Raw genomic sequence first — 16431 nt, forward strand, 5'->3', positions numbered from 1 at the left:
TTCTTCTCCAGTGCACATGGACCATTCCCCAGGATAGAACATATGGTAGGCCATAAAACACATCTCAAAAAATTTTAAAGGATTGACCTCTTACAATATATCTTCTCCAACTGCAATGGAATGAAATTAAATTCAACAGAAGAACTTTTGTGGAATTCACAAATATGTGGAAATTAACATGAATAAAGAGTCAAAGAAATTGACTCACTAATTTCTAGTGAAATTGGAAAAGACTTTGAGATGAATGTAAATGAAAGCACAATATTCTAAAACATATGATTCAGATAAAGCAGTGCTTATAGTTGGAAACTTATAGCTGTAAGTTTTCATAGCCTACATTTTTAAACTTATAGCCTACGTTTTTAAAACAGAAAAGTATCAAATCTATTTTCTATCCTTCTACCTTATGAAACTAGAAAAAGAAGAGCAAATTAAACCCAAAGCAAGCAGGGAGGGAAATAATAAGGATTAAAGCAGAAATACGTATAATACAGAATAGAAAAATAACACATAAAATCACCCAAACTAAAAGTTGGTTTTTTGAAAAGACAGACAAAATCAACAATTCTTCAGCTAGACTAAAAAAAGAAGACTCAGATTACTAAAATCAGGAATAAAAGAGAGGACATTACTACAGACCTAACATAAATAAAAAGTATTGGAAATTCTATGGACTATTGTTTTGAACAAATTAGATAACCAAGATGAAATGGAAAAATTCCTAGAAAGACACAAACTATTGAAACTAGCTCTAGAAGAAATGGAAAATCTGAATAGAACTCTAATGATATAGTTCTGTTGGGGTTGAATTAGTAATTTGGACACCAATGTGCCAAGTTAAATATCAAAGTACCTATTACTAAGGAAGAAGAAGAAAAGAAAGATTGTAGGGGGCTCCTATGAATCTATGCCACAGCCACTGTTAACACTTGGGTGCCCTTCTCAGAATGACATATATGTAATTTATCACATGGACAATTTGGTAGCTTAGGCAATTAGATTTATTGGAAATTAAAAATGTAAGAACATTTCAAAGAAAATATGAGTCACTAAGTTTACTACCTTGCCACATTGGTGAATTGTGTATCTAGAGACAATTGGATTTTTTTTTCTTCGCCTTTTTCAACAGGGCCATGTGAAGGCTTTGTCTGAAAAAGCTCGTCTAATCCCACAGCTCCAGTTACCAAATCTGTGCTGATTTTTCTAGAACTTAGTCTCCAGCCTAAGTCTTTCTCTGAAGCTCCAGCGCCTTATACCCAATGGCCTCCTGAACAACTCCCCTTGGATATTCTGCAGGTACAGTACTTCCAACCCAATGTGTCTAAAACTAAACTCACTAAGTGTGGACTTTCTGATTAAATGGTTGAATGCCTTCCTTAAGTATGACTAAGGCTAAGGTTCCACAGGTTGTAGATCAATGCTAATGCACGTAGTTGTTAGGTCTAACCATATGAAATGGCCAAATTTGTAGGGCAAAAATGTGAACATCTGCAGTTTTTCATGGTTCAACCTGATACATCACACCTTAGGTCACAGCATGTTAAAGTAATTTATAGACATCCTGACAGAATGTCTTAGGTAATATAGAATGCCATTATACTCATACAATTTTACGTTTATACAAGATGTCATATTTATGAAGTTGTACTTATGAAACTTCATTCTGGGGTTCAGTTTGTCATTAAACTTATAGAATCACAGAGATTTTACTGATAATGTGGCCAGCAGTCAGTAATCCCCTTACCAAGAATTCTTTCCCCTCCTACTTTCCCTGGATTGTGTCCATAGTGATTCTAATCTCTCACAGAGACCTAGGAAGAACTGAAGTGGCATGAGGAGAAAAGACAATCAAGTTTATGAAATCAAAGAGTTTTTGACAATTCAGGCTAATAGGTTGTAGTCAGATACTGGCTCTAACGTTTCAGGATAAAATATGCAATATGTGATTTGTAATGGATATTTCCCTTTTTAAAAATATATATTGAGGGAAAATTTCCATTATATAAAATTAACTATTTTAAAGTGAAAAATTCAGTGGCATTTAGTACACTCATGATATTGCACAACCACTACCTCTGTCTACTGGTAATAAATTTCCTTCACTCTAAAGTAAAACCCTTTGTCCACCAAGTACTCTCCCTGGTCTCCTCTCCCCGGTCTCCTCTCCCCCCTGCCCTATCCCCAGTTCCTGGAAACCACCAATCTGCATTCTGTCTCTGTGAATTTATCTATTCTTGATATTTCCAAAAAAATAGAATCATATAATATATGACCATTTGTGTCTGGCTTCTTTCACTTAGTATAGTGTGTTGATGGTCATCCGTCCATGTTGTAGCATGTATCGGCACTCCATTTCTTTTTATGGCTGAGTGATATTTCATTGTATGTATACACTAAAATTTGTTTATCTGTTCATCTGTTGATGGGCATCTGGGCTGTTTCCACTTATTGGCTATCATGAATAGTGCTGTTATGAGTAGGTACATGTTTCATGTACCTGTTTTAGTGCCTGTTTTCAATTCTTTTGGGTCTATACCTAGGAGTTAAATTTCTGTATTTAACTTTTTTGAGGAACGGACAGTTTTCCACTAGGTCTGAGCTATTTTGCATTCCTACCACACAGTACAAGTACAAAGTTCCAACTTCTCTATATCCTTGCCAACACTTGTTATTTTCTGTTTATTTTTTGTTTGTTTGCCGTTGTTGTTGTTTTGTTAATAGCTATCCTAGTGGGTACGAAGTGGTACTTCATTGTGGTTTTGATTTGCATTTCCCTAATGGCTAATGATGTTGAACATCATTTTGCGTGCTTGTTGATTGTTTGTACATATTCTTTGGAGAAATGTCTAGGTCCTTTGCCCATTTTAAGATTGGGTTGTCTCTAATTTTGGGTCATAAGAGTTCTTCATATATTCTGGATACTAGCCCCTTATCACACAATATTTCCTCCCATTCTCTAGGTTGTCTTTTTATTTCTTGATAACATCCTTTGAGGCACAGAAGTTTTTGATTTTGGTGAAGTCCAAATTTTCTAATTTGTTGTTGTTGCTGGTGCTTTTGGTGTCATATTTAAGAATCCATTGCCAAATCCCAGGGTCCCAAAGATTTATCCCTTTTTCTCTTTTAAGGGTTTGTGGTTTTAGCTCTTGCATTTAGATCATAGATCCATTTGTAGTTAATTTTTTTTAAAGATTTAAAAACAAATTTTTTTAATGTTTATTTATTTTTGAGAGAGAGAGAGAGCAAGTAGGGGAAGGACAGAGAGAGAGACACACACAGAATTCAAATCAGGCTCTAGGCTCTGAGCTGTCAGTACAGAGCCCAACGTGGGGATTGAACTCATGAACTGAGAGATCATGACCTGAGCCAAAGTCAGATGCTTAACTGACGGAGCCACCCAGGTGCCCCTGGAGTCAATTTTTATATATGGTGTGAGATAGGGATCCATATTCATTCTTTTGCTTGTGGATATCCAGTCTGCAGAGGCTATCCTTTCCCCCATTGAATGGTCTTGACACCTTTGTTGAAAATCATTTGGCCACAAATGTTTAGGTTTATTCATGGTCTGTTGTCTATCCTTATGCCAATACCACACTATTTTGATTACTGTAGCATTGTAATATGTTTTTAAATCAGGAAGTTTGAATTCTCCAACTTTGTACTTTTTTAAGATTGTTTAAGCTGTTTGGTATAGATGTGTCCCTTTTGCTTCAAAGCCAGTTTCTGCTTTCATCCAGGTTTGTGACAGTTTCTAGACCATCATGGATGCCTGGACCTTTGGAAAATCACATTTATTTTATGAGGAAAAAAATGAGGTCAAACAAGATTTTTGTTTTTGTTTTCATATCATATAAGTGAAAACAATACATTTATGGACTGAAATATTTGTCTAGCTAAAAGACACAGAAATCTATTTTCTGTAGATCTGATACAACTTTAGACACTATGGGATCCAGGCTCCACTAAGTCTATCCACATTAAGTCTATCCACATCAAGTCTAATGTGATAGACACAAGTCAAGGTTTGAATAATATTCTTGCTGTGTGAGGGTCGTAAGGCAGGTCCATTTGAACAAAAACCTTTTTTCCCCACCCCTTCCATATCCCATCTTGCCTTTTCTTCCCAACTTCCTTCCTGGTCCTATTTTCAAATGTCCCCCTCTGAACATCTTTCTATCCTCCCTCTCATTTCCTGACCTCCTCTTGCCCTGCCTTCTTTTCCGTGCCCTTCAAAATTCCCTTTCCCTCACCGAACCCCATCTCAATTTTAGGAAAATAGATTGTTAAACTGATCCTCAGAAAGTGGTGTAGGGGCGCCTGGGTGGCTCAGTTGGTTAAGCGTCTGACTTTGGCTCAGGTCATGATCTCACAGTTCATGGGTCTGAGCCCCGTGTCAGGATCTGTGCTGACAGCTCGGGGCCTGGAGCCTGTTTCGTATTCTGTGTCTCCCTCTCTCTCTGCCCCTCCCCCACTTGCACTCTGTCTCCCTCTGTCTCCAAAATAAATAAACATTAAAAAAAAAAAAAAAGAAAGTGGTGTCAACAACTAAATCACTACCAAAACACTTAGCCCTGAGTATTTGTTGGCCCAAGAAGTATCCAGCAGGTGGAAGAATTGCAGATTGTCTAAAAAAGGCATTTGAGTCCCTCTGGGTCTTCCATTAAAGTCTCCAGTGAGCCTGTGGTACATATATTTGAGACCACCTAGGATCCTGTCTCCAGTTTTTCTTTTTCTTTAGAGCAGAATCTGGTCCATCACACGTGGCAGGGAATATTTTAGAGGAGATAGATGGCTGGTTCCTTCTGGTCCCACCTTAGTCAAGTGCTGAGCCTTTCCTTTTACTTCATCAGTGGATCCTTGGGAACGTTCAAGGTTTCACTTTTTGCTCTGGGCTCTTGTGCCACATGTCATCTGTCCAGAGTCATTCTTCCTGAATGATCAACCTGTTTCGTGTTGCCTGCTGCCAGTGATGGGCCCTTACTGACTCCCATAAGAAGGATCCAGAGAAGATTCCTTTTCCTGTGGCTCCCTAGCCATGAGAAGAACTTACTGCTGGAGGTTCTATTCATGCAACTTCCTTCCAAAAGCACTGGTGGTTCATAGCCAGCTGCCAGGCTGGTATGCGGCCACCACTCCTTTTCATTTCTCTGGGACAGGAAACTTCACCCACAGCTTATTGGATTCCTTTTTGTTTTTTCAGTTCACATATATTTCTAGTAGGTATATTGGATCTTGTGTTTCATTCAACATAACTCTTTCCAATTTTGAAACAGATAATTATCTGACCTCACCTTCTAAACATTGCTTAACTCCAATAAAAAAGTCTGTAGCTTGCCAGGAGGAGAATTTGACTGTAGAAGAAAAAACAACCCATGATTGTAATAAATATTGCAATAGCACAGCAGCAGGATTTAGGATTTAAAATTTTTTTTCAGGTTCTTTTGTGTTTGGCTATTTTACTTAGCATAAGGTCCTATATCCCTGCTGTAGGAGGTGTCAGAATTTCCTTCCTTCTTAAGGCAGAATAATATTCCATGGTATGTATATACTATATTTTTTGTTTATCCATTCATTAATCAGTGCACATTTGGGTTGTTTTTACTTTTTGGCTATTGTGAACAATGCTGCCATGAACATGGGTGTACAAATATTTATTCAATTCTTTTGGTTATATGCAGAGTGAAATTGTTAAATCATATGATAATTCTATAGTTAACTTTTTGAGGAACCACCATCCTGTTTTCCACAGCAGCTGTACCATTTTACATTCTCACCAGCAATGTGCAGGGGTTACAATTTCTCTACATCCTCACCACTTGTTATTTTCTGTTTTTTAAATTTTTGGATAATTGCCATCCTAATGGCTATGAAGTGTATGACATTGTAGTTTTGATTTGCATTTTCCTAATGATTAGTGCTATTGAGCGTTTTTTCACGTGCTTACTGGTCATATACCTTCTTTAGAGAAGGTAGAGAATATGTCTATTTGAGTCCTTTGCCCATTTTTTTAAGTTTATTTATTTATTTTGAGGGAGAGAGAGAGCACACATGCATGTGCATGGTTGGGAGAGAGGCAGAGAGAGGGAAAGAGAGAATCCCAAGCAGGCTCTGTGCTGTCAGCGCAGGCCCCGATATGGGGCTCAAACTCAGGAACTGTGAGATCATGACCTGAGCTGATATCAAGACTCAGATGCTTAGCCAACTAAGCCACCCAGGCGCCCCCTTTGCCCATTTTTAAATCAGGATTTCATGTTGTTTAGTTTTAGGGGTTCATTATATATTCTGGGTATTAATCCTCTATCAGATATGATTTGCAAATATTTTCTCCCATTCATTGGGTTGCCTTTTCACTCTGCTGACAGTGTCCTTTGATGCATGAATATTGTCATTTTGATGAAGTCCAACTTATCTATTTTTTCCTTTTGTTGCTTGTGCTTTTGGTGTTATATCCAGTTGTCATGAAGCTTTTCCACTATATGTTTTTCTAAGAGTTTCATAGTTTTAGCTCTTACATTTAGATCTTTCATCCATTTTGACTTAATTAAGGTAAGGACCACACTTCATTCTTTTGCTTGTGGGTATCCAGTTTTCCTCTTCTACCTTTTTGTTTTAAAATTCTTAAATTTTATATATTTTTAATTTTTTTAACGTTTATTTATTTTTGAGACAGAGAGAGATAGAGCATGAACGGGGGAGGGGCAGAGAGAGAGGGAGACACAGAATTGGAAGCAGGCTCCAGGCTCTGAGCCATCAGCCCAGAGCCCGACGTGGGGCTCCAACTCACGGACCGCGAGATCGTGACCTGAGCTGAAGTCGGACGCTTAACCGACTGAGCCACCCAGGCGCCCCTTAATTTTTAAAAATATTTATTTATTTTTGAGAGTGAGAGAGACAGAGCATGAGTGGGGGAGGGGCAGAGACGGAGAGAGGGAGACACAGAATCCACAGCAGGCTCCAGGCTCTGTGCTGACAGCATAGAGCTCAACATGGGGCTTGAAATCACAAACGGCAAGATCATGACCTGAGCCGAAGTCAGACGCTCAACTGACTGAGCCACCCAGGCGCCCCTTAATTTTATTTTTTTAATTAACCAATCAATTAATTTTTTAGAGAAAGAGAGAGAGAGAGAGAGAGAGAATCTCAAGCAGACTTCGCACTCAGCATGGAGCCCAACATGGGCCTCGACCCCACGACCCTAGGATAATGACCTAAGCTGAAGTAAAGAGTTGGTCACTCAACCAACTGAGCCACCCAGGCACTCCATTGTTTTTCTTTAACTCTGGCTTGCTTGGAAATGATTTTAAGTTTAATACTGATTAAAGTCTAAGCTAATTTTATTTTCAAGTTGCTAATCCATTTTCCAAAGCAATATCCTTCCTTTTCCCAATTACTATTTTGCAATACCTTTATGGACATATAATTCACTTACCATACAAATCACATACTTCAAGTTTACAACTGATTGGTTTTTAGTACATTCACAGAGTTGTGCAACCATTACCACAATTTTAGACCATTTTCATTACCCACAAAGCAAACCCTGTTTCTTTAGAAGCCACTCTCCCCCCCTTTATTTCTCAACCACCCCAGCCTTAGGCAACCACTAATCTACTTTCTATTTCTATAAATTTTTTTTTTTTTTTTTTCTATTTCTATAAATTTTTGTATTCTGGACATTTCATATAAGAGTCACATAATAAGTGGCTTTTGGTAACTGGCTTCTTTAACCAGCATAATGTTTTCAAGGTTCATCCAGGAAGTAGCATGTATTAGTACTTTATTTACTTTATTTCTTTTTATCACCAAAGAATACTCCATTGTGTAGATATGGTGCATTTTATTTATCTATTCATTAGTTGATATTTGGGTTGTTTTTACTTTTGCATTATTATGAATAATGCTGCTATGAACATTTGTGTACAAATTTTTGTGTGGACATATGTTCTCATTTCTTTTGAGGATATACCCAGGAGTGGAATTGCTGGGTCAAGCAGTTATATTTTATCTTTTGAAGAACTACCAAACTGTTTTCTAAACAGGCTGCACCGTTTACATTCCCACCAACAGTGTTATGATTTCTCCACATCCTTGCCGATACTCATTATTTCCTTTTTTATTACAGACTTCCTAGTGGGTGTGGAGTGGTATCTCATTGTGGTTTTGATTTTCCTGATGGCCAGTGATGGTGAGCATCTTTGCGTGTATTATTGGTTATTTGTATATCTTCTATTACACACTTAATTGTATGTCTTTTTTGTAAACGTTTGTTTATTTTTGAGGTGGGAGGGAGGGGAGGGACACAGAGAGAGGGAGGCAGAACATCCAAAGCAGGCTCCACACTGATAGCAGAGCCCAATGCGAGGCTGGAACTCACAAAAGGTGAGATCATGACCTGAGCCAAAGTCGAGATGCTTAACAGACTGAGCCACCCAGGCGCCCTGATTGTATGTTTTTGTTTGTCTTTTTTTTAATCAGTATCCCTACCTATCCCATTCCACTTGGCTGTCTGTTCTTTCATCAGAACCACACATTTCTCTCTTTATTTTTCATGTTTTAATATCTGATAGGACTACTCTCTGAACTCTGCCCTCCCTTCATTTCCTTTACTTCTTCTGAATGATCTTGGATATCTTCTCTTATCAATTTACTGGGAAGACCTTTCCACGTTGGCACATTGCCGACATGCTAACAAAATAGAGGCACCTTGTTTACAACCATTGGTTATCTCTTTCCTGTACTATTCTGATGCAGTTCATACGCATTCTAAACATCCAGTGGTGATTTATCTGGGAAATGGTACACGTGTAATTTGTGATTTTAATGAAATATTTTTGCAGTACCTTTAGAAAAGCAGTTGACACACATGAAAGCATTAACTTGAGTCATTTGATGCCAGGGGATAATACTTCATTTGTGGGAAGAGGTTTTATCTAAATATTTCTCCTACCCTGGAGCATAGGTAATTGCTTACTAAGCTAGCCTCTGTATACATTTCAATTTCCCAGCATTTAATTAATCTTGACAATTGGGATTCTCCATGGAAACAGTGGAGCAAGATGCCATACCTTCCAAAACAAATATAAAAATAATGCTGTTATTTGTTGCCTGGCAACAGTTCTCTTTGTTCTTATTCATAGGAAAATGTATTTTTTGCTGATTGGTACAACTTTGACAGGGAAAGACAAAGGAGAAAATACTTCTCTCTACATTCAGAAACTGATAGGGCAGTTTAATCTTTTTCTTTGTTAAAGACCCAAGTGCATAACTCTGAAGAGCATTAGAAGCATAGATAGAAGAGCATAGAGCATGTAAAACATAAAGGCAGAGTGAGTATGATCAGAGACGACTCTCATTATGGATCTCCAATGACAAAAGGTCTTTGATTAAGGAACATACTAGACAAAACTGTTGTGATTCTCAAGCAGTGTGGGTTCAAACTGCATTTATAAGGCTCAAGAGTAGGGGCGTTTAGATGGCTCAGTTGTTTGAGGGTCCGACTTCAGCTCAGGTCATGATCTCATGGTCAGCGAGTTTGAGCCCTGCATTGGGCTCTCTGCTGTCAGCCTGGTTGGATCCTTTGTCCCCCACCTCTCTGCACCTACTCCGCTTACACTCTCTCTCAAAAATAAACGTTAAAAAAAAGTAAGGTTCAAGGTATGTCTTAATCTAAATTTCATTCCATCATGGTTAGTTCCTGTGACAGGTGGTATTTTTTTGTTCACAATTCTTTGTTCCTTTTCCACCTTTGCCATGGTATACTATAGATAAAGTACAGTTCTCTATGTCACTCACTTTGGACTCGGTCTATAGAGTGTGTGTGGATGTAACATATGCCATACCTCACCAGAGGCTGTATGTGAATTTATGAAATTTGGCTTAACCTAGTGCATTTCTGCCAGGTAGCCATTGTGCCATCAGCCGGGCTCCTGGAAGGGAATCAAGTGGAGCAGACCAGAATCTAAGACCAACGCAAGCCTGGCCAACCCACGTGCAGCACACAGACCAGTGAGAGAAAAAAAAGTATCTGTCATTGTAAATCACTGATGGTTGGGGCTTGTTTGTTATAGAACATTTTTGCAGCAAAACCTGACCAATAGAATCATTGAGAAACTAACTGTTCCTATTCATGCCTACCATGAGCAATCATACAGACTTGACAATTTGCACTCTAGGTGCCAGGTAGGTGGGCCCCATCTTTCCAGTCACCAATCAGATGGAGCAAAGTCTGTTTAAGAGAACAACTAGTTAAGGGTCACCTGGGTGGTTCAGTTAGTTAAGTGTCCGACTCTTTACCTCTGCTCAGGTCTTGATCTCAAGGTCATGAGTTCAAGCCCTGTGTCATTGGGCTCGTTGCTGGGTGTGAAGCCTACTTAAAGAGAGAGAGAGAGAGAGAGAGACCAATTAGCTTATCTTGAGGTTGCTAAGGATGTTCTGGAAGGTGAGATATGTATTTTTAAAAATCTGTATTTATAAACTAGGGACAGATATTCTAGGAATACTATTAGTGGAAAAAACAGTTTACAGAACAACTTGGATGTTCTCCTTTAGGAAAATTTCAAACAAATTTTGAACTGTGGCAGCTCCAGAATTTTCATATAGAATTTCTACCTACGTGAGTGAGCTGAATAACAGTCTGATTGGAAGGGAGTTGGGGTGAACAAACAGGCTTAACGCTGCATTTGCATGGCACTTTAATATGATTGAAGAAACTCCCAATTGGCCGCATCATAGAATCGGTTGGAGGGAAACTGATGAAGGATTAAAGCCCCACTGATGAATGCGAAAGCCCCACACTCCCAGGCCTTCCTTGGCCCATCCAGTGCCTATGTTAAGTAGATCTATAAATACACAGGGAGAGGGCTGAAAGGATACCTACCAAAATGTAAATGGAAGTTATAAATGAAAGTGGAATTTGGGGGAATCTTTTTCCTCTTCTGTGTATTTGTCTGTATTGTTTGAATCTTTTGCACTGAACATATATTTTTCCCCCCAGATACAATGAGGTCATCTTTCACAAAGAAAAGAAAAAGAATCCAATGACCTCTACTTGTTCCCACACCTCATTTTAATCATCTCAGCAGTGCCCCCAAGTCTCCAAATTTCAGTTCTCCCAGTATGGCTTACATGTTTTTAGCTCCAGTCCTTCTCCAAACACAACCAAATGTAAAAGAAACAACACAAGGTATAAAAAAAAAAAGCGTCCTGGCCTGAGAGTAGGGATTCCAGTACCAAGCCTCGACTTCTCCCTAGGACTTCAGCCTCCACATCTGAAAAGGGAAGGATTGGACTAGTCAGAGGCTACAAACTCAGATGCCTGGAGGAACTAAGGGGAGACAGAGGAGAGAAGCAGGTGGGCTGGGAGGGTGCGGGGGTGGGGTCTGCGCCCGACTGGCAGATAACCGCCCAGCCCGAAGGAGACACCACCACAGGCCTGGACTTCCCAGATCTTCCAATTTACTGAGAGGCCGGGAATCAGTTTTTTATAGGAAATCTGATTTTTGAATATTGGCAAACACATTTTGAAACATTCTGTGAATTCCTGAGAGGACACATTAACCTTCCGTGGGAAGCCATGTGACAGCTGCTCTGGAAGCGTCCTTGGTCCGCTGTCCTGGAGCCACTCAGGTGCCACCTAGTGACGGGGACTGTCATAGTCCCCAAGAAGGCCTTTGTGGAAAAGCAGTTTTTATTTTTTTTTTAATTTTATTATTTATTTATTTTTTAACGTTTTATTTATTTTTGAGACAGGGAGAGACAGAGCATGAACAGGGGAGGGAGACACAGAATCTGAAACAGGCTCCAGGCTCCGAGCTGTCAGCACAGAGCCCGACGCGGGGCTCGATCTCACGGACCGCGAGATCGTGACCTGAGCCAAAGTCGACCGCTTAACCGACTGAGCCACCCAGGCGCCCCGGAAAAGCACAGTTTTTAAACATTAAGCCGATCGACTAAGAGGTCATTTATTTGTATGCCAAAATTTTATCTTACTAAATGTCCTCTCCAGTGTAACTAAAATACACCAAAACATGATTTACTCACCGCTCATTGGGAATACAGGATTACGAGGAGTGAAGAAATTTTATTATTGACCACATCCAGGCACTGTTCTGTTTTAAAGTATTATTTTCTTTAATCCTCATTATAATCCTATGGATGAAGTATGATTACTAACTTTTTTATCAATGGGGAAACTGAAGCCCAGAGAGATTGTGTAACTGACACAAAATGACACAGCTAATTCATGGGGGAGCTGGGACTCCAGCCCTGCCAACCTTAATCAACAAGGTATGCTTTCACATTTTTTTAAATGTTTATTTATTTTTGAGAGACAGAGAGTGAGCGGGGAAGGGGCAGAAAGAGAGGGAGACATAGAATCTGAAGAAGCAGGCTTCAGGTTCTGAACTGTCAGCACAGAGCCCGACGTGGGGCTGGAACTCACGGACAAAGAGATTATGGCCTGAGCCAAAGTCGGATGCTTAACACCAGGTGTCCCAAGAAGGTATGCTTTTAAAATAATTACTTTAAACTGAAATTAGTCTTTCCCCATGAATCCTCAGAAAAATGCAGAACTGGTCTTAATTTTGAAGCAAGGACTCATGGTTAGAGTTTTATAGGATTTGGCTTTTTGCCAAAAAAAAAAAAAAAAAAAAAAAAAAAATCCCCCCAAACCCAATCTGGCTATCTGTACAAACTTGAAATTTGAAATACATAAGATTTCCTGGATTCTGACTTAGAATATCAAGGATATCTAAAATTTGTGGAGTTTCCCTAAGTATTTCATCTTTACTGTAATATAAGTTCATACAATGCCTTCAGGGCAGGGAGGGATAGAGCCCAGGTGCCCAATGGATGTGCTGTTATTTCTCCCATCTTGAAAATCCCTCTCAGGGACTCTTCCCCTTCACTGTTGTCCCAACTCACTGCTCCACTTTACAGAAGGGCATGGTATCAGTTCCTTTCCCCTCATTCTCTCTTAAACCCTCTTTAGATAGATTCTTGTTCCAATCACTGTCCAGAAATTGCCTTTGTCAAGGTCAACAATGATCTCCACATTGTCAGGTCAATGGCTATTGGACTCTATCTTTCTTGAACTATTGGCAAAATAGGACTTGCTCCTACCTCCTGGAAACACTTGTTTCACTTGGCTTCTGTGACTCCACAGTGCCCGGATTTGCCTCCTGTGTCCAGGGGTTCTCTCCCCGGTCCTTTTAGCTTGTAAATAATAGAGGCCTCCAGGGCCTGGACCTTGACCTGCTCCTCTTTTCTACACTCACTCTCTCATGGCAATCTCATCCACTCTCATAGCTTTCAATACCACTGCATGCTACTAACTCTCCAAGTATCTCTAGCTGAGACCTCTTCCCTGAGCTCCAGAACTTTGTGCCCAACCACCCACAGGACATCTGTATTTAAAACTGATATACATTTCAGTCTTGTCAAATTCAAACTTAGCTCCTTACCTTCTATTCCAAACCTACCCAGCCTTCCATCTTTCACCTCTTAGTCTTTGGTTTGGCATCTTCCTTGACCCTTGTCTTTCTCTCATACAGCCTCCACCCCTATCCATTCTGTCACCAAATCCTGCTGGCTCTGCATTCAGAGTATGTTCAAGTACAACCATTTCTTACCACTTATGCTATCATCCTGACCTAAACCCCCATAAACTCTCACATGGATTATTTAATTAGGCTCTTTTCCGGTCTCACTACTTTCATTCTTGCCTCTTAAGGTCAGTTCTCATCATGGCAGCCAGAGGGATCATGTTAAAGTCATGTTAAAGTCCAATCCCTCCAATGACTTCCGATTTCTCTGAATGAAAGCTAATGGTGCCCAAGAGGCTTTGTATCATTTGGGCCCCCCTGTACTTCTTTACTTCATCTCCTAATACTCTCCCTTGCACACATGTCTCTCTAGACATTTGTCTTTGCTATTCCTAAAACATGCCAGTGTGGTTACATGTTAGGGCCTTTGCAACATCTGTGCCCTCCACCTGAAGTGATTTCCCCCCAGATATCCGTATGGCTCAGTCCTTTTCTTCTTCAAGATTTCACCCAACTGTCACCTTCCCAAGGAGGCCTAACCTGCCCACCCCATTAAAATTATAGTTCCACCCCACCCTTCCCCAAATATTTTTATCTCACTCTACGTTTTTGCTCATGGAAACTTTTCACCTCTACCATACTGTAGAATTAGCTGTTTATTATATTTATTGTTTATTGTCTATCTCCTCCCACCTAGAAGCAAGCTCTATGAGGGCAGAGATTTTTGTCTGTTCTGTTCTCTAATGTGTCTCTAATGTGCCCAGAATAGTACCTTCATCATTGGAAAAACCTACGTTAGGACTTGTTACATTATCTATAGTGAATTGCACCATTACATTGTTTGGGATTATTTTGTGTTAGAATTATTAAATTGGTTAAGTGCAAAAACATAAAATACATTATAAAACATATCGTACAATATTTGTTACCCTGTTTGAGCATTTAAAAAAATATATATGTGTATATCTCCTCAAAAAAATGGTAGCCTGGGCCTTTCTTAATCTCTAAAGGACTCTTAAGAATTCTTGTGAGAAAGCGTTATTTTCTTGTGAGCCAAGTTTATGCCCATTGTAGTACTTGTAGTTTCCTAGACTTCACCTCAACCAGAATGGTTGTTATTGCTAGAGAACCCAGGATACTTTTAAAGTTATTTAACGCCCTTTTGACCATTTGAATTGGGTACCATGTGTCTGAATTATCTGATCAAAAAATAAATAGTAATTGTAAAAGTTTTACTTACCCCTTTAAATTCTTAGTAATCTTCAAAGTCAACAAAGTAAGCATAGTTAATGCCAATAAATATTTGTCACTTGATTCCTGGTAGACTTATTAACAATCCTGATGGCTTCTTTGGAAAAAAAAAAAAAACACAACAGTCTTAGTGTAGAAATTAAATCTAGATATATTAGAGAAACCTCATGTCATAACCATGACTTAAAAAAATCTTTTAATCCAAAGTATAACAGACATAGGAGGGCATGTATTATAAGTGTAGAGTCTAGTGAATTTTCACAAACTAAACTCACCCACATAACCAACAACCAGATCAAGAACCAAGATTTCCAGCACCCCAGAAAACCTTCCTCACATTCCCTTCCAGTCACTAACTCCCCCATGTGTACCCATTCTCCTAACTTCTCACTGAATAGTTTTGCCTGGTGTTGTGTTTTATACAAATAGAATCATACAGTATATACTGTTTGTCTTTCATTTATTTTCCTCAGCATCATGCTTGTGAAATTCACCCATTTTGTTGTCTGTAGTCGTAGGCTGTGGATTTTCATTACTTTATGGTATTCCATTGCATGGATATACCATGATTTATTTACCTGTTTGACTATTGATGAACAGTTGAATAGTTTTTAGTTCTACACTTTTACAAATAATACTTCTATGAATATTCTAGCTCACATATATTATGGATTGAATTGTGTCCTCCAAAAAGATATGTGAAATACTAACCCCATTCACGTTCCTGTGAATGTGACCCTATTTGGAAATAAAGTCTTTGTAGATGTAATCTGCAAAGTTAAGATGAGGCCATACTTGATTAGGGTGTAAGAAGAGTAGGAAAGATGCAGAGATGGAGAGCACAGGGAGAAGATGGCCATGTGAAGACAAAGGCAGAGATTGGAGTAATGCATCTGCAAGTCAAGGAAAGCTAAGGATTGCAGGCCATGCCCAGCAACTAGGAGAAAGACAGGGGACAGATTCTCCCTCACAGCCCTGAGAAGGAACCAACCTGCCTGTACCTTGATTTCAGACTTCTAGCTTCCAGAACTCTGAGAGAATGGGTTTCTGTTCTTTTTAAAAAAATTTTTTTAATGTTTATTTATTTTTGAGACAGAGAGACAGAACACAAGCAGGGGAGTGGCAGACAGAGGGGGAAACACAGAATCTGAAGCAGGCTCCAGGCTCCGAACTGTCAGCACAGAGCCTGACACAGGGCTCAAACTCACACGCGGTGAGATCATGACCTGAGCTGAAGTCCGACGCTTAACCGACTGAGCCACCCAGGCGCCCTGAGTGTTTTCTTATTATTAAGTTTTGAAAGTTCTTTATGTATTGGCTACAAGTCCTTTATCAAATAAGTGTTTTGCAAATATTTTCTTCTAGGCTATTGCTTGTGTTTTCTTTCTCTCAGTAGTGTCTTTCAAAGAGAGAAAAGTTTTAATTTTGAGATACTCTCACTTACCTATTTCTTGTTATGGATTAAGCTTTGCGGTTTGTATGTAAGAAATCTTTGCCTAGCCCAAAGATTTTTCCCCACTCTGTTTTCCCTGTGAACTTTTTCACTCTCAGTTTCTCAAAATCTTTTCCAATTATGTCAGAATGAAAACACATTTTTGACTGTATAATATTCTTCTACCCCAGGTTCAAAGAGAACAAA

This window comes from Panthera leo, chromosome C2 (genome assembly GCF_018350215.1).
Source record: "Panthera leo isolate Ple1 chromosome C2, P.leo_Ple1_pat1.1, whole genome shotgun sequence".
Lineage (NCBI taxonomy): Eukaryota > Metazoa > Chordata > Mammalia > Carnivora > Felidae > Panthera > Panthera leo.